The sequence below is a fragment of the Macaca thibetana genome, chromosome 9 (assembly GCF_024542745.1).
Source record: "Macaca thibetana thibetana isolate TM-01 chromosome 9, ASM2454274v1, whole genome shotgun sequence".
NCBI lineage: Eukaryota > Metazoa > Chordata > Mammalia > Primates > Cercopithecidae > Macaca > Macaca thibetana.
Genome location: NC_065586.1, coordinates 48,925,431 through 48,945,134, shown reverse-complemented (window position 1 = coordinate 48,945,134; position 19,704 = coordinate 48,925,431).

Here is a 19,704-nt window from a genome sequence, read left to right as displayed (position 1 = left end):
AGCTTAGGAAAGAAACCTTCATTAGACATCACTCTCTTCAAATGTCACATGCTGAAGAGTAAGGAATCATGATGTTTTTTTCCTTAGACTGACTTGCCATCTGAGGCCAGCTGCTGGGATCTGACTCTTCCCAAGAACACAAATCAATAGTCAACGCAGAAACCACACTCCAAAGAGAAACTGGTTCCAAGAGTGGCTATTACTATTTGCTTTCAATTGAATATATGTATGTAGATAGGTATGCATTTATGTATTTGTTTATTTTTACCTAAATATGTCCTTTTTGAGTTGTATTTTGCAGAAGAGACATATATATCTTGTATCATGGATATGACTGACCATGAGATGGGAACACTTTTTCAAACTAGACTGGGAACAGAGGCCCTGGTGGTCATGAACAATGTCAGGCACATACAAAGAGCCGAAAACCCATTCCAATCAAGTCTGTCTTTGCCCAACCCATTAGGCAGTCAAATGACAACTGAAAATCCAGTTCCCCACATTGAGAATCAAAGACTGGTGTCTCCTTGACTTCTGAGCTCAGGGCATCCTACTCTTTTTACTTTCCTTTTAAATGTCAAATCGTAAGTAGGTCAGCAGAAACCAGAGTGTTGTTACTTCTCCAGTTAAGTTTGGCTCATAAGAATGTAGCAAACTTTACTACATTTGGTTTTCAGCAATATTTGAAAATTGCATTTTATGGTTTGAATCTGATTGCATCTGCTAATTATCACATCTCTACTTGTGGCAAAGAAACTAACAATATTAATATGGAAAGACACAGACATTGCTCGGCCTCACTGATTGAATTGGGGGGGCAGTAATTATAGATTCCCAAAGTATGTATATTTTGTGGCCCTGGATAAAGATTATTCTGAGAAACCCCTTCTGGGTACAGTTACAGTAATTGTGGTAATTAGCACAGTAAAAACAAGAAACATCAAGTCCTAGTCAGATATCTGTCCCCACACAGCTCTTTCCTCTGTTATCACACACTGCAAATGGTGGTTGGCAGAATGATTATACACATCATATGTATTCAAGTGGGAAGTTTTGAACAATGGTCAGAATGTAAGACTTAACATGGGGCCGAGCCACTAATTAACTGTCTGATCTTGGGAAAGTCATTTGTACTGCCTGGCTTTCAGTTTTACCACCTATAATATAAGACAGCTGAACTAATTGATCACATGTCTTCTTTTTGATTTTCCAGGTGCAAAGCCTCCCATTTTGCCTTCAGGACCATAGCAAATACCTGCTTTCTGGATGGACAAGGGAGACCCTTGTTAGCAAGAATTGTGCTATAGTCTCCCAGCCTAACCACAAGGACACACGAGGACTAGAACATTTGCTCTGCTTCTACTCATCATTGGCAAGAGTTTGAACACCTCTTTCTCAAACCAGCAGCAAGAGTTGCCCAGGCAGTGCACTCACTAACATGCTCCCCTAAATATTCTTGAGTGAAAAGAAGAGATATGTTGCCATGAATGGGTCTTTCAGTTGGTATTTGTAGGACTGCAAAGTTGCAAAGCTGGCAACATGGTTATAGCTTACACTGTTAAATTTTGTGATTTACTACTTGATATGGTAGCACAAAATTAGAACTACAAAAAGAATAAGGCTTGGTCACCTTACCTATAAGATCTATTCATGACAATAATTTTATAGAGAAAATTGCTCCTCTTTAGGCAATGCCTCATCTGACTTGATGCTCTCTGCTGCAGAAGGTGAAATTACAATAATTACAAACTTGATCTTGGCTGTGACCTCTGAATTGACCCTTTGAAGGAACCTGGATTATGTCTGAATCTGTTATCTCTGCAAGGAGACCAGCTGTCTTCAGAATTGCTTTTGGGACCCCATCATGTCATCGTGAAATTGCAGTTAGTAATCTTGCCAACAATTTCCAGATTTGGTGCAGATAAGCTTAAACACATTTGACTCCTTGGTTTCCAATGTTATTTAGAGAATTGGATGACTTAAAGCATTTATTTTTTTCAACTCAATTCTTATCATAATCCATCAACCTCACAGTGTTTTTATTCTCTATTTCATTTTTATATGATCCTATTAGTGGAGAGAAACACAAGTGACATTTTTCTTTACTATGGCCTTGTCTTCCTTTTTGCCTTTGCTAGAACTCAGGGATCATATACATTTTACTAAATTAGAATTCAACCATATCCTCTGACCAACAATTTTCCTAACACTGATCTTCTTCATTGAGTTTTGTTAGGGATGAAACGAAGGGAATTCTTTCTGTTGCATGCAAATGATATTTACAAACTGTCCCTAAATCACAGACCAGAAATGCTTCTCTTAGATGACTGAGGCTGATATTTTTGAAATGTGCTGCACTCCAGGTACCGTTGTGCTGTCTCCAGAAAAATGAAAGTAAGTTTTTGGATTGAGAGTGAGTCAACCTTCCAAGCTGTTAAGGAGCATGGCTTTGATGTGGCTCCATCATGGCTATGTGGTGACTCAGCAGAAGTGTCATTCAGAATGTGTGAAGGACATCAATCTCAGAGACATGGCTGCCTCCCTTTAGGTTTCCAGATGAAACTGATACTCTTTGTTGTCAAGGAGCCAGTGGTGCTGAATGACCTTACACCAAAGTGGGATGCTGGCCTGCTTTGGGGGCATTTCTGCTTCTCCTCAATTGCTTGCCTCTATATAAGAAAGTTCACTGAGCACGGGCCAGTATAGAAGTGCAGAATTTACTTTATCCATGCGGGATCATAGATAAATTCCGGATTCCTCCTGTACAATTTATTTTTCCATTTGTTATAGCGGTAGAGAGAAAAATGATAATCGAACTACCAGTCATTCATTCCAATTTGACGAAACACTCATTAAGACTCTGGGATTGGTGAAAGGATTAAGAGATAAGACAACCCCTGTGCATTTGGTACCATAACTTGAGGGAATTTGATATGAGACATGTCGGGACTTAGTGGCATGTGGGGAAAGGGAGGGAGTCACAGTGGGGAAAGGGAGAGAGTCAAGGCTGAAATTACAGACGTGAACTTTTTGTGGGATATCTCTGTCTAAACAGGTGCCCAGCATTGGATTCTATTGCATGGAAGGTGTTCCAATACCTTGTACTTAGTATTCAAACGAATGTAACTCTAGGCCAGGCTGATATTTGATGTTCTACAAATGGGAATATCTTGAACTACATGATTTGTTCTTGCAGACATGGCCCCTGCTACTGGTTAGGTCTAGTGAGTCAGGGCTCTGTTTCCTGAAACAAGGACCGATATGGGTTATATATACTGTTAGTATCCTGTTCAAAGAAGTAGGGGTTGGGGCATGGTTTCATTGCAGTGATCACTCTATCCTCTTTCATATATTTACTTCACTTGGTTTCTGGGACACCAAATACCTTGAGGTTTTTTTTTTTTTTTCTTACCTCAATAGTTACTCTCCCCATTCTCCCTTACTGGTTCCTTATTCTCTCCTGACCTTTTAATGCTGGAATGCCCCTGAGCTCAGTACTTGATTCTGTCCTCCCTGTTGACACTCACCCCTCTATTCAGTCCCTTGGCATTAAAGGGCATCTATATCCTCACAACACTCGAATGTCCATTTCTAGCTGAGGCCTCTGTCCCGAACTGCAGACTCACTGAGCCTGCAGCCTACTCAGCATCCCACAGTGGCATCTCAAACTCAACAGGCTCACATGGAACTCCTTTTCACATGCTCCTTCTGCAACCTTTCACGTCACAGTTGATGGCAAATCTGATTTTCCAGTTGCTCAGGGAAAGAAGCCATGAAGCCGTGTTGATTCCTCTTTTTCTCTCACACAGCACATCCAGTCTGTCGGGAAATGCTGTTGGCTCTACATTTGGAATATATTCAAAGATGGACACTTTTCACCACCTCTTCTGATATCACCCTTGGTGAGTTATCAACATCTCTGGCATGGATTATGCCAATAACTTCCTAATTGCCTCTTGCTCTGTCCCTCCTACAGAATTTCAATCCTACAGCCAAAATTATTCATATAATACTGAAACTGTCCCTATAAACTTTATAAAATTAGTCAGGGAAGAAGAGAGTGGGAGAGATGAAACTAAACTCAACTTGCAGCACACTCAGCATTAATCACTAGGTCAACCTGTGCCCTGACCTGCTTCCTCATGGTTGCTTGGTGCCTCCTGTCCTGGAATCACATAGATCCTAGATTATAGTTCCTTCTTAACTGTTCTATGGGTAACAATTTGAATGTTATAAAACATTATCTTTGAGCTATTCCTCCAGGTCCTGCATACTGATGAAACTACTGACTCAGCTGGTCTCCAGGACCTCACGAGGAGCTGACTCACCTAAGAATGCAGTTTCCATGTCCTGATAATTTCAACCCCCTTGCTGTGACGAATTAATAACCCCAATTTCCCAGCCTGTCACCTTCCACGATCCCCTTAAAACCCAGCCCAGAACTTCTTGGGGAGATGGATTTGAGGGTCTCCTCCCGTCTCCTTGCTCAGTACCCTGCAATCATTAAACCCTCTCTCTCCTGTAAATCCTGCTGTCTCAGCGTAATTGATCTGTTACTGCATAGCAGGCATACAAACCTGTTGATCCTATAATAATACCTAAACCAGTCATGCCGCCCTTTAAAAACCTTGCAATGACACTATTTCATTCTCATTTAAAACCAGTGTCCTTATGAGGGACTAGATGATCCAGTCTTAGTGACCTCTCAGACCTGAAGCCTTCAGGCTCAGTGGTTCCACTCCACGTCCCTGGCCCCTGAAGCCCTCAGACAGGCTCCTACTTGTCTTTGCATTGGTCGTATCCTCTGCTTTCCCTCTGTTATGTGCACATTTACCTCCCTTACCTCCTTCTTGTCTTTACTCAGAGGTCACCTTCTTAATGTGCCCTGCTCAGATCACCCTATTTTAAATTGCAACCTGCATCCACCCTCCCCACCACCCTTCTTTGGCAGACATCCTTGATTGCTGGTACCTTGTTTGATTTTTATTGTTTTTTTTTTAAACCATAGAAATTGTCACTTTCTAACTTACTATTTCTTCACTTATTTACTGTGCTTATTGTTTGTCTCCTTTTGATCCCCCTCTCCCCTTCTCACAGTAGAATGCAAAGTCCACGTGGGTAGGGATTTTTATTAGTTTCATTCACTGTTGTGTCATAAGTGCATTGAGAAGGATTTAGAAAATGGTGGGCCCTCAGCATATTTGTTGAATCCAGAACGTCTGTGCCTTCATAATAAGTGCATTCATAATATGTGCCTTCATGAAAAGTGTATTATTTTCAAATACTGGAAAATTCAGAGTTCCAGTTTAGAAGGAATTGGTCAATGGATTCCTAACCCACTTGTTTTTGCTCAGCCCTGGAATATATTCTGTTATATTCTACTGCAGAAAATTTCCATGTAATTTACAAAAATGACATCGCTCATTCTCTTCCCCTACCTTAGGAAAAAAGGCATTCAAATATTTGAGGGATAATCAGACCCTTAGTGAATGACTTATACCACATTTTGGTTATCTTAGGAATTCCTGGAAATTTCATTCTCCACGTTTAACTAACATAAGCTATTTCAGCCGTGACATGCTAGGTTCAGACAATTTGAGATAACTATCACTGAGATGTGCCAGTTGAGTGAGCCACCTGAAGTCCTAGCACTCCTCTTCTCTGGCATTATCAGGGCCATGGAAAAGCCACTTTGTCACATCCTTCATTTCAAAGACTTGTGTGGCATCTTTTTCCCTGGAAAAGAGAATCTTGTATCTGCCCATTCCTTCATGTGGAACACCAACAGGGCATGCACCCCAGTGCTTGCAAGCATCAGATTCATAATTTCTTTAAAATGAATCAAGATCAGGAAACAACATCAACCCCAACTCTTCTCTTCTCTAAGAATAAAACAAAGTGAGACTGTACTGGTATTTAAGAGCAAATTCTCACATGACTTTGCACACTTCGGGGGTGCTCCATTGGGAATTTCAAACACTAAGCAATATTTTTGTAATATACTTAGGTTTTAATACTGTCAGGAATGCCCTTAATTGTTTTTGACTTTCTGGCAACAGGAAGATTATTGATTCTGATGGCCATTCTCTAAACTAGAATCTGCTCTAGCTCTTTGTATCTTTTTGGAGTAAAGGAAGACAGAAAAATACTTGGCGATGGTTTTGCAATACAAATGAAAGGAGAGATAAATAGAACAGGCCCTTCCTGAACTCACGCTCTGCTTTTCCTCTGAAGACATTTTTGTGATTCCTAACAATTCTCTCAAGACTGAAAGATAAAGATTGCATTGTAGATGTAACTGTATTAATTAGTAAAATTGACAAGAAAATACTTATCTCTTTATATTGAATGACAGGAAAACACAACTTAGGGAATTTGTCACTTATGATTGAACAGAATCACATTTTAGTTTTACATATTTGTCTCAACCTGATTAGTTCATGGGCAGGTTTTTGGTTAGCTTCCTGGATCATGAATATTCTGAATTCTTAGCTTTCCTTATCAGCAAAGAAAAGTAATTTATAACATAGGGCTTGAACAAACAAAGTACTTCAGACTCTTTACAATTTTCCTATTACAGACACTGTTTCTCTCCTTAGAAGGAAAATTCAATATATTTAAAAATACTTTTCTTGATCAAAGAGAGGTGATTTTATTATACTATTTTCTAATTTTCTTAAGGAACAGAAGATTTGTACTTTCAAATTTCACAATGCTATGCCAAAGATATTTTTTCTATCTATATTTTTTTCATAAAAAGAATCATTTAATAAAACAACTATCTCTTCTGAAAGAACACAAATATTTATCAAGCATTTTTCCATTATAAGTATTACACACACATACCTAGAACCCATTCATCTTTTGAAAGTTGTCAGTTTCATCCAATAGTGTGAGGCATTTCCTCTTTCATGCACACATGATAGTGATTGATATTGTGTGATTTTATTTGTTACAGAAAATTTACCCAAAGCCTGTTCTGATTTTCTGTGAGCATATGAGTCATTAATCCCGTGTTAATTTCAAGAGTCTTATCAATAAATTGTATTGTTTGTATCTTTTGTCTTTATATAATATACAGTCTTGAAAAATGTCTCTTTACTTGTGATCTCCTAAGAGTTTTACTTGACTAATTTTGGGACATTAAGCATTATTATTATTTTTTCAAATAAGACATTGTACCTTCCTCGAAAACGAACCTAAAACATTAATGACTTTGTGCCGCTATTAGACGAAGTTTCCTCATAGCCATAGGATGGTATTTCTGGATCCCTGGGGAGCTGGAGAACGGAAAGTGCTAGGGACTGCTGCTGCTAACTCTACTTTCTACCCTTGATAAAGAGGTTGTGCCTTTGCAATTGCAATTCTTGCTTAACAGGGTTCACGAAGCAGGAAATCATGAAATTTATAAATTTTTTTTCAAGATCCCACAGTGACAGGCTGTGCCTGTTTCTGACCTGGGGCCACTACTATGCTTCTGTTAAGATTTATATCCTTTGGCATGGAAGTTAGGGATTTATATAGGTATATGAGTTTATGTATGTGTGTTCTCTGTCCACAAATTCAAAATCTGTTTCCAGAGGCAGAATAACACACTAAGCTCTAGGAATTAATAGTGCTTGGTTCAATAAATCCAAATTTCAGATGTTTGTCTTTGTATTTTCTAGTCATATTTTACTTATTAGCCACTTTGACTAAATCACTGTAGGTGCAGATTGCCTTTTCCCAGCAGATAGTTATATTGTGACTTAAATTCCCTCTATTATTTACATTTACAATATCATCATGAGTGGTATTTCATTTTCAAACTTTTTAACAGCTTTATTGAAGTATACTTGATTTATAATAAACTACACATATAAAAAGTATACAAATTGGTAAGTGCATGTAAGTATATATCTATGAAACCATCCAGAAACCATTTTGCAATCAGGATAATGAACATATCCATCAAACCTAAAGATTGCCTTCTGCCTGTTTGTCGTTTCATCCTCTGCCTTTCCAACTCCCTATCCCCAGGCAAGTACTGAACTACTACTTCCTGCTACTGTAAATTACTCTGCATTTTCTGGAATTTCATATAAATGGAATGATATAGTATGCACTGTTTTTTATCTGGGTTCTTTCACTAACCATAATTATTTTGAGATACATCTGTGTCATTGTGTAGTATATTAGTAGTCTTTTCACCCATTTTTATTGTTGAGTAGAATTCCATCATATGGACATACAACAATTCTTTTTTTTTTATTATTATACTTTAAGTTCTAGGGTACATGTGGATAACGTGCAGGTTTGCTACATATGTATACTTGTGCCATGTTGGCGTGATGCACCCATCAACTCGTCATTTACATCAGGTATAACTCCCAATGCAATCCCTCCCCCCTACCCCCTTCCCATGATAGGCCCCGGTGTATGATGTTCCCCTTCCCGAGTCCAAGTGATCTCATTGTTCAGTTCCCACTTATGAATGAGAACATGTGGTGTTTGGTTTTCTGTTCATGTGATAGCTTGCTGAGAATGATGGTTTCCAGCTGCATCCATGTCCCTACAAAGGACACAAACTCATCCTTTTTTATGGCTGCATAGCATTCCATGGTGTATATGTGCCACATTTTCTTAATCCAGTCTGTCACTGATGGACATTTGGGTTGATTCCAAGTCTTTGCTATTGTGAATAGTGCCGCAATAAACATACGTGTGCATGTGTCTTTATAGCAGCATGATTTATAATCGTTTGGGTATATACGCAGTAATGGGATGGCTGGGTCATATGGTACTTCTAGTTCTAGATCCTTGAGGAATCGCCATACTGTTTTCCATAATGGTTGAACTAGTTTACAACCCCACCAACAGTGTAAAAGTGTTTCTGTTTCTCCACATCCTCTCCAGCACTGTTGTTTCCTGACTTTTTAATGATTGCCATTCTAACTGGTGTGAGATGGTATCTCATTGTGGTTTTGATTTGCATTTCTCTGATGGCCAGTGATGATGAGCATTTTTTCATGTGTCTGATGGCTGTATGAATGTCTTCTTTTGAGAACTGTCTGTTCATATCCTTTGCCCACTTTTTGATGGGGTTGTTTGTTTTTTTCTTGGAAATTTATTTGAGTTCTTTGTAGGTTGTGGATATTAGCCCTTTGTCAGATGAGTAGATTGCAAAAATTTTCTCCCGTTCTATAGGTTGCCGGTTCACTCTGATGGTAGTTTCTTTTGCTGTACAGAAGCTCTTTAGTTTAATTAGATCCCATTTGTCAATTTTGGCTTTTGTTGCCATTGCTTTTGATGTTTTAGACATGAAGTCCTTGCCCATGCCTATGTCCTGAATGGTATTACCTAGGTTTTCTTCTAGGGTTTTTATGGTTTTAGGTCTAACATTTAAGTCTTTAATCCATCTTGAATTAATTTTCGTATAAGGAGTAAGGAAAGGATCCAGTTTCAGCTTTCTACTTATGGCTAGCCAATTTTCCCAGCACCATTTATTAAATAGGGAATCCTTTCCCCATTTCTTGTTTTTCTGAGGTTTGTCAAAGATCAGATGGCTGTAGATGTGTGGTATTATTTCTGAGGACTCTGTTCTGTTCCATTGGTCTATATCTCTGTTTTGGTACCAGTACCATGCTGTTTTGGTTACTGTAACCTTGTAGTATAGTTTGAAGTCAGGTAGCGTGATGCCTCCAGCTTTGTTCTTTTGACTTAGGATTGTCTTGGCAATGCAGGCTCTTTTTTGGTTCCATATGAACTTTAAAGCAGTTTTTTCCAATTCTGTGAAGAAACTCATTGGTAGCTTGATGGGGATGGCATTGAATCTATAAATTACCTTGGGCAGTATGGCCATTTTCACGATATTGATTCTTCCTATCCATGAGCATGGTATGTTCTTCCATTTGTTTGTGTCCTCTTTTATTTCACCGAGCAGTGGTTTGTAGTTCTCCTTGAAGAGGTCCTTTACATCCCTAGTAGGTTGGATTCCTAGGTATTTCATTCTCTTTGAAGCAATTGTGAATGGAAGTTCATTCCTGATTTGGCTCTCTGTTTGTCTGTTACTGGTGTATAAGAATGCTTGTGATTTTTGCACATTAATTTTGTATCCTGAGACTTTGCTGAAGTTGCTTATCAGCTTAAGGAGATTTTGGGCTGAGACAATGGGGTTTTCTAAATATACAATCATGTCATCTGCAAACAGGGACAATTTGACTTCTTCTTTTCCTAACTGAATACCCTTGATTTCTTTCTCTTGCCTGATTGCCCTAGCCAGAACTTCCAACACTATGTTGAATAGGAGTGGTGAGAGAGGGCATCCCTGTCTTGTGACAGTTTTCAAAGGGAATTTTTCCAGTTTTTGCCCATTCAGTATGATATTGGCTGTGGGTTTGTCATAAATAGCTCTTATTATTTTGAGATACGTTCCATCAATACCGAATTTATTGAGCGTTTTTAGCATGAAGGACTGTTGAATTTTGTCAAAGGCCTTTTCTGCATCTATTGAGATAATCACGTGGTTTTTGTCTTTGGTTCTGTTTATATGCTGGATTACATTTATTGATTTGCATATGTTGAACCAGCCTTGCATCCCAGGGATGAAGCCATCTTGATCATGGTGGATAAGTTTTTGATGTGCTGCTGGATCCGGTTTGCCAGCATTTTATTGAGGATTTTTGCATCGATGTTCATCAGGGATATTGGTCTAAAATTCTCTTTTTTTGTTGTGTCTCTGCCAGGCTTGGTATCAGGATGACATTGGCCTCATAAAATGAGTTAGGGAGGATTCCCTCTTTTTCTATTGATTGGAATAATTTCAGAAGGAATGGTACCAGCTCTTCTTTGTACCTCTGGTAGAATTCAGCTGTGAATCCATCTGGTCCTGGACTTTTTTTCGTTGGTAGGCTATTAATTATTGCCTCAATTTCAGAGCCTACTATTGGTCTATTCAGGAATTCAGCTTCTTCCTGGTTTAGTCTTGGAAGAGTGTAAGTGTCCAGGAAATTATCCATTTCTTCTAGATTTTCGAGTTTATTTGCGTAGAGGTGTTTATAGTATTCTCTGATGGTAGTTTGTATTTCTGTGGGGTCGGTGGTGATATCCCCTTTATTGTTTTTTGTTGCGTCTATTTGAATCTTCTCTCTTTTCTTCTTTATTAGTCTTGGTAGCAGTCTATCAATTTTGTTGATCTTTTCCCAACACCTGGATTCATTGATTTTTTGGAGGGTTTTTTTTGTGTCTCTACCTCCTTTAGTTCTGCTCTGATCTTAGTTATTTCTTGCCTTCTGCTAGCTTTTGAATGTGTTTGTTCTTGCTTCTCTAGTTCTTTTAATTGTGATGTCAGAGTGTCAATTTTAGATCTTTCCAGCTTTCTCTTGTGGGCATTTAGTGCTATAAATTTCCCTCTACACACTGCTTTATATGTGTCCCAGAGATTCTGGTATGTTGTATCTTTGTTCTCATTGGTTTCAAAGAACATCTTTATTTCTGCCTTCATTTCGTTATGTACCCAGTAGTCATTCAGGAGCAGGTTATTCAGTTTCCATGTAGTTGAGCGGTTTTGAGTGAGTTTCTTAGTCCTGAGTTCTAGTTTGATTGCACTGTGGTCTGAGAGACAGTTTGTTATAATTTTTGTTCTTGTACATTTGCTGAGGAGTGCTTTACTTCCAATTATGTGGTCAATTTTGGAATAAGTGTGAGCAGCAATTCTTTTATGCTGTGGATGGATATTTGTGTTGTTTCCAGTTGTTGACTACCACAAACAAAGCTACTATTTACACTAATATACAAGTCTTTCTATGTACATATGCTTTAATTTCTCTTGGGAAATTATTATACCTCGAAACAGAATGGTAGATATATGTTTAATTTTTTAATGAAACTGCCAAACCATTGTACAAAGTGTTTCACATTTTACATTCAGAAGTGAATGAGAGTTCCAATTGCTCCACATCCTTGATAACAGTTGTTATGGTCAGGTTTTTAATCTTAGACTTTCTAATAGGTGTGTAGTGAAATCTTGTTTGTATGTCTTATATTTTAAAGATTTAAAGAAATCTTTCCTTTTCACTGCATTAAAGTTTGTATATTTTGGTTACATGTTCTTTTTCAGGTGTCTACCTGCAGAATTTGTCAATTCAATATTATGCAGGAGGTTCTTTATGTGATTGCAAGTTTTTTTCTCCCAGTCAGTGTAATTTGTCCTTTTATTATGTTAACAGTATTCTCTGAAGATCAGAAATTCTTAATTTTGATGAAATCAAATTTAATGTGTTTTTCTATTTTGGATTGTGCGTTTTTGTTGAATCTAAGAAATCATATATATATATATATATATATATATATATATATATATAAAAATAGGCTCACTATTATATTTTGTTAGTCTACTTGTCTAACTCTTTCCTACAGTTTTTTGGGGGGTTGCTATTCTATGTCCTTTGCATTTTCATATACATTTTAGCAACAGGTTTTCAATTTATACTTGTAAATGGTTACTGAGATTTTGGTTTGGAACACAGCAAATGTATAGATTTGTTTAACACTAATTGAAATCTTAAAAATATTGATGAAGCAGGTGAATCACTTGAGCTCAGGAGTTTGAGACCACCTTGGGCATTGTGGCAAAATCCTGTCTCTATGAAAACATTAAAAAATGTAGCTGAGTCTGGTGGTGCCCACCTATAGTCCCAGCTACTCAGGAGGCTGAGGTGGATGAATTGCTTGAGCCAGGAGGTTGAGACAGCAGTGAGCAGTTACTGTGCCACTGCACTTCAGGTTGGGTGACAGAGTGAGGCCCTGTTTCAAAAATAAATAAATAAATAAAAGATATGGAATATTCCATTCCAAGGCAGTTTTTTTATCTCCACTATTTAAATTTTTACATTTTTCCAATCAAATTTTGTAGTTTTCAGTGCACAGAGTTTACATGTATTTTGCCAGATTTATCCGTAAGAATGTTATATTTTTGATGTAATTGTAAGTGATGCCATATTTTGTTTCAATTTCCAAATGTTTGTTGCTGGTATATAGAAATATCATTGATTTTTGCAATGTAATTTTTTAATCTGCAATATTTTGTATCTCCTTTATTAGTTCCAGAAGCTTTTGTGTAGACTCCAAAGAATTTTCTACATAAATCATAATGTCGCTTGCAAATAAGACATTTTTACTTATTTTATAATCAAGACACATTTAATTTCTTTTTCTTGACCTATTGCACTAGCTAGAGCCTCCTGAATAATGTTAAATAGATGAGATTTGCAGAGAGACATAATTTTAATTTTTCCTTTCTAATTTGGGTGCCTTTTATTTCCTTTTCCTGTCTTATTGTACTGGCTGGAAATTTCAGCACTATTTTGAAAAACAGTGGTCAGAGTGAACATCTTTACCTTGCTTTTAATTTTAGATAAGTTTTCAGTCTTTCAGCATTAAGTATGATATTACCTGTAGGTTTTTAATACACTTCATTGTCCTATTTAAAACATTTCTATCCTACTAGGCACAGGGTTTTTATCAGGGATGAATGCTGATTCTTGTCAAATGCCCTTTCTGCATCTGTTGAGATAATTTTTATAAGTCTGTTATTATAGTGAATTACATTAATTGATATTAAATATGAATAGACCTTGGATTCCTCTGATAAGCCTCACTTGGTCATAACACATTTTCCTGTTTGTGCATTATTGTATTTGCTTTACTTGAATTTTTGTTGTTTTATATATAAATTTATTGAAGATATTGGTGTTCAACTTTTGTTTTTCTTATAATGTCTCTATCTGGTATCTGGTATCAGAGTATTACTGACCTCATAGAATGTGCTAGGAAGTACTCTCTTTCCTTCAATTTTCTGGAAGGGTTTGTGCAAAATTTTCATGATTTCATCCTTGAAGATTTGATAAAATTCATGAAATCATTAGTGCTTGGGTTTTTTTTTTTTTTTTTTTTTTTTTTTTTTTGGTGTGTGTGTGAATGTTTAAAAAAATTCCTACAAATTGATTTTTTTTTTAAAATAGGAATTTTAAAATGATCTATTTCTTCTTGAGTGAGTTTTGGCAGCTAGTGTCTTTCCAGGAATTTCTCTCTTGTATCTAAGTCATTGGATTCATTGGCAATAACTTGTCAAAATATTTATTACCCCTTTAAAACATATAGTGATGTATCTTCCTGTTTTCTAAAATTGGTAATTTATGTCTTCTTCCTTTTTCCTCTTCGGGCCAGTCTAGCTAGAAGATTATTAATTTTACTGACTTTTTCAAAGAAGCTTTTAGTCTTTTTTTTTCTTCTACTTGCCTTGAGTTTAGTGTGCTCTTATTTTTGTCATTTGCTAAGGTGAAAGCTTGAGTTATATTATTTGTTCTTTAATTTTTTAAATTTCAGCTTTTATCTTAGATGCAGGAAATACATGTGTAGGGTTGCTACACGGGAATACTGGACCCAGGTAGTGAACATAGTGCCCAACGTACACCATGAAATACTATGCAGTCATAAAAAAGAATGAAATCATGTCCTTTGCAGCAACATGGATAGAGCTGAGGGACATAATCCTAAGTGAACTAATACCAGAACAGAAAGCCAAATACTGCATGTTCTCACTTATAACTGGGAGCTAAACATTCAGCACACATAGACCTAAAGGTAGGAATGACAGACACTGGGGATTGTCAGACAGCAGAGAGGGAGAGGAATGTGAGTTGAAAAACTGTCTATTGGGTACTATGCTCACTAGTTTTTTTCTCTGTTGTTCTTCAGTTATTTCACTTATTTAACTCTAGTTTTTATGATTTCCTTACTTTGATTTTTTTGTTTTTAATTTGTTCTTTTTTAAAAAAAGATAGAAGCTGTGATCTTTGAATTGAGAACTTTCTTAGTTTAAAATATCAGTGTTTCATGACAAATTGCTTTTAAATATAAATTTTACTCTGTATATTCAAGATATACCACATGACATTATGGTATACATATAGATAGTAAATTGGTTACTGTTGAAACAAATTAACACATCTGTCATCTACGTAATTCCCATTATTTTTTGTTTTTGTGTCAAGAACAGTTAAATCCACTCATTTAGCATGAATCTCAAATACAGTATAATTTTATTACCCATAGTCCTCATGCTGTACATTAGACCTGGAGACTTGTTCATCCTACGTATCTGTTACTTTGTATCTTCTGACCTCCATCTCCCCATTTCCTTCAAACCTCCTTCCCTCTCCACCCCGGTAACCACTGTTTTGTTCTTTATTTCCATATATTTGAACATTTTTTTAAAGATCCCACATATAAATGAGATCATACAATATTTTTCTTTCTTTGTGCAGCTTATTTCACTATTTCACTTAGTATAATGTCATCCACGCTTACCTATGATGTGGCAAATGGTAAGGCCTCATTCCTTATATATATGTCTATTAGAGTTTCAGTTTCTTTATCCATTAATTCCTCAACAGACATTTAGGCTATTTCCACATCTTGGCTATTGTGAATAATGCTGCAATGAACACAGGAGTCCAGATATCTTTATGACATGGGAGGATTTCATTTCCTTTTGATATAAACCCAGAAGAAGGATTGCTGGGTCATATGGCAGTTCTATTTTTGATTTCTTTAGGCACTTCCATGCTGTTTTCCATCATGGTTGTAATTTGATATGTTGTGTTTTCACCATCATTCAGTTTTAAACTACCAATTGCCCATTTCGATCTTTTTTTTACCCATGCATTATTTAGAAGCACAATTCAGATTGAGAATTACATGCAAATGGGAGAATAAACAACCATAGTAGAGCTTGTTCTGGAGCCCAGCTCAGTGTGGACAATCAGGCAGAAAATCAAAAGGGAAGAGTCGAGTGCAGCAGGTCACAGTGGCAATGGACACTGATAGCATTATTTCCAGAAAGAGGATTTCACCATGAGTGAGAGAATGTAAAACAGGGCAGAGTCTTCGTAAGTTGGAGCACTGGTTACTAAATAATTTAAATAAACAGACTTGAAAATGTGCAGAACCAAAGATGTAATCCTGGAAGACTCTGTTCTGCGGAAGAGGAGGTAGCTAGAGAGAGGCATCTCTGGGTGGGTTGGTGGTAAATGAAGAAGGAAGCAGGTAGAGGGAATTCACAATTCTATATAAAAAAAAAAAGACAGAGAGAGAATTGATGAATCAGAAGACATTTTAGCTTTCTCCATTCATGATTTTATGCCCAAAGAAATTCTCTCTGTACCAAGAGAGAAGGATGCTCTTGAACTAGGAAACCTAGTAGCCTCTCTAAAGGTTTTTATTCTTCCCATCTAGAAGGGGATCAATTGCTGATCTATAAAAATAGGAGACATTTTAAAAGGTAATAAAATGGCAGAAGAAAGAAAGTCACACAAGCATAAATAGAAAATAGAAAGTGAGATGCAATATCATTAAATAAATGATAATAAAACATTTCTCTAAAACAAAAATGAAACAGAAAAAAACTGTAACATGATACTCTAACAAAAATTCAATACTATTAAACAATAATTTGCAGGTATTAAAGAGGCTCTTGCTTCAAAATTTAAAACTTTGAGTTAAAATTAAAATCCTAGAAGAAAAATGACTCAAAAAATGTTAAAAGAAAAAGAAGTAAAATAAGAACTGATCAAATTCAGGACAGAATTTGTAAGAAAAGGACAGTCTAAGAAATGAAGAATAAATAATATGTTTCCATAGGATAATGAAGTGAAATAATAAAACAGAATAAAAAGAAATAAATACAATTAAGATAGAGGTTAAAAAGATCAGAAGAAAATACAAATGGAAGCTAGGCAAAGAAGATCCAAAATACCTATTATTGGAATCTCTGAAGCAGAAAGTCAAAATATGAAATGAAACTAATATTTACAACTGTAATTTAGAAAGTCTGTAAATGAAAGAGATCTGTATCTGTATATCAATATTTTACCCTATATGTTTGGAAAATTAACCAGTAATGTTCAACTCTGAGGTATATCCTTGTGAAATTTTTACAATTTAAAGATAAGGATAAAAAAATACCTTCTGGGCCTCCGGCAAAAAAAGATCATACAGTCAAGAAAGGAAAGAGAATCATGTTGGCATCAGAATGCTTTCCAGCAACCGGCAAAGCAAGAATGAAGAGAAACAATGTGTTCAAGAAACACGAGGAAAGAAAGTGATAGTCAAAGCCTTTATGTCCAGATACACTGTTCTCCAAGCTATCAGAGCTTTAATATTTTTTAAAAAATATTCAAAACTCCAGGAATATCATCACAGAGCTCGTCCTGAAAACACTCTGAGAGATAAGCTTCACGTTTACCAAGAGTGATAGGGAGTACTTCAGCAAAAGGCCAGTGAGGACCATGAGAATTGAACCTGCCCCAAGGAAGGTCCAGCCTCTGCTTTGCTTGACCTTAAACCAGCTTGACTTTCAGAAATGCAGCTCAAATGGGCAGACCTAGGATCAACCAGGCGGGGATGTGAGTGTAGGCTGTGTGCAAGCTGCTCAGTTGTAAAAATCCAAACTGAAAACATGTTGCTCATTTCAATAGGAAAATATGTTCTCCGTGGATTCCTTCCCCAGCTGTGGCTGCTTAAGATAACAGACAGTCCAATGACAGCAATGAAAAGCACAGAGGGCAGAAAGCTGCAGCCTGCACATGAAAATTTGCAGAGGAGAATTTGTGAATTTGAGGCATACAGGCAGGAGCAGACTGTCTTGTGTAGAGAAATCAACAAAGAAGGTGAGAGATTCTAATTGTTTTCGACATTCTTCCCTTGGGTGTTTGAATCTCTCTATTGGTTGACAAAGACAACATTCTGTACCCTTCCATATTATGTTAAATTTGTGGGAGGATGTGCTTTTTGGGTTTCATAAACATTCGAAACCCACATAGCATTTTTTTTGGTGCTGGTAATAGGAAATGGGCATCCCTGAATGGTTTTAAGGATTTCCTCCCTCTGTGTAACTTCTTGTAATATAAACCCTACTATATAAAGCTTGTCCTTCTACTAGAAGAATTGGCATCATCGGGGAGCTTGTTAGAAACATGAATCTGTCTGCATTTTTAAAATGTGTCTCAAACTTGAATATACATACAAATTATCTGGGGATCTTGTTAAAAAGCAGATTTTTGTTCAGAAGTCTAGGGTGGGGCCTGAGATTCTGTATTTCTAACAAGCTCTCAGGTGATTTCATTGCTGCAGGCCCTTGTACCACACCAGATTACTTATGCTCAACTCCCTTCCTGAGTATTTATTAAAGAATCTTTTCTGATATCCCCTGGCAAACTAGTGTCCTGTGTTTCTCTATAAATGTCTAACAAGAGTAATAAGGTACCGTAACTGGAGAGACTCTCCTGCTACTCTTCGGAAGACCCAGGCCTAGGTATTGTATGCTGTGATTGTTCTAGACTAGATTTCCCTTCGCTGGTATTCTTAGGAGGTTGCGAAGGGTCACAAATCACATTTGCCCATAGCTGTCTTGAAGTATTTAATGATCTTGTTTATTGCACAGATTTAAGAGAGGGCTGGCTCTTAATGTATAGGAGAATTTATTTTGCAAGACATCAGTGGGAGTATAATCAAGAGTAATCTAACAAAAAACTAGGGCTTTTTATTTTTTATTTTTTTTGTCAGGTTTTACTCCCATCACCCAGGCTGGAGTGCAATGGCGTGATCTCGCCTCACTGCAACCTCCGCCTCCCAGGCTCAAGTGATTCTTCTGTCTCAGCTTCCTGAGGAGCTGGGACTTCAGGCACACACCACCACACCCAGCTAATTTTTGTATTTTTTTTTGTAGAGACAGAGTTTTGCCTGATATCAAACTCCTGAGCTCAAGTGATATGTCCACCTCAGCCTACCAAAGTACTAGGATTACAGGCATAACCCACCACACCAGACCCAAAATAGGGCTTCTTGATCTTGATTGTTCATTATAATCATATGGAGCCTTTACAAATGCAGTTTTCTAGGCCTCACCTCAGAGATAGTGAATCAGCATGGGGGTAGGTAACAGGTATTTGCATTTTAAAAACTTTATGGGGGTTGTCTGGGCATGATGGCACACACCTACATCCCAGGTACTCAGGAGTCTGAGGCAGGAAGATTGCTTGAGCCCAGGAGTTCGAAGTTACAGTGAACTATGATTGTGTCATTGCACTCCAGCCTGGGCAACAAAGTGAGACCTTGTCTCTAAAAAATAAATAAGTAAACAAATGAAAATAAAAATTACATGGGTGATTTTGATGCACAGCCAGTTGAGAACAAAGCTCTGTGTAAACATTTCCCCTAGAGTTGTATAAACTGGTGGTACAAGGTCAAACAGATGACAAAGAGGCAAAGATAGCAAGAATACAGAAGATTCAAATAGCCCAATTAACAAGTTCAATCTAATGGAGAAACAGAACTGTGCACTCAGTAATGGGAAACTATGCATTTTTTCAAACACACATTAATAATTACCAAAATTGTCCATATAATGGGGTATTAATCAGACCTCAACAAATGTAAAAGAATGATCAGTACACAGATCATATTTCCTATCAATAATGCAATTATATTAGATTTCAACAATAAAACTTTTTTTTTTACTGAAAAAGTCCCACGTGTTTAGAAATTAAAAATACACACTTCTAATACACACACTTTGACATAGGTCAAAGATAAAATTATAATAAATATTAGAAAATGTTTAGAGTGTAAAAATGAAACCAATAATCATTGAAGTTTGTAAAATGC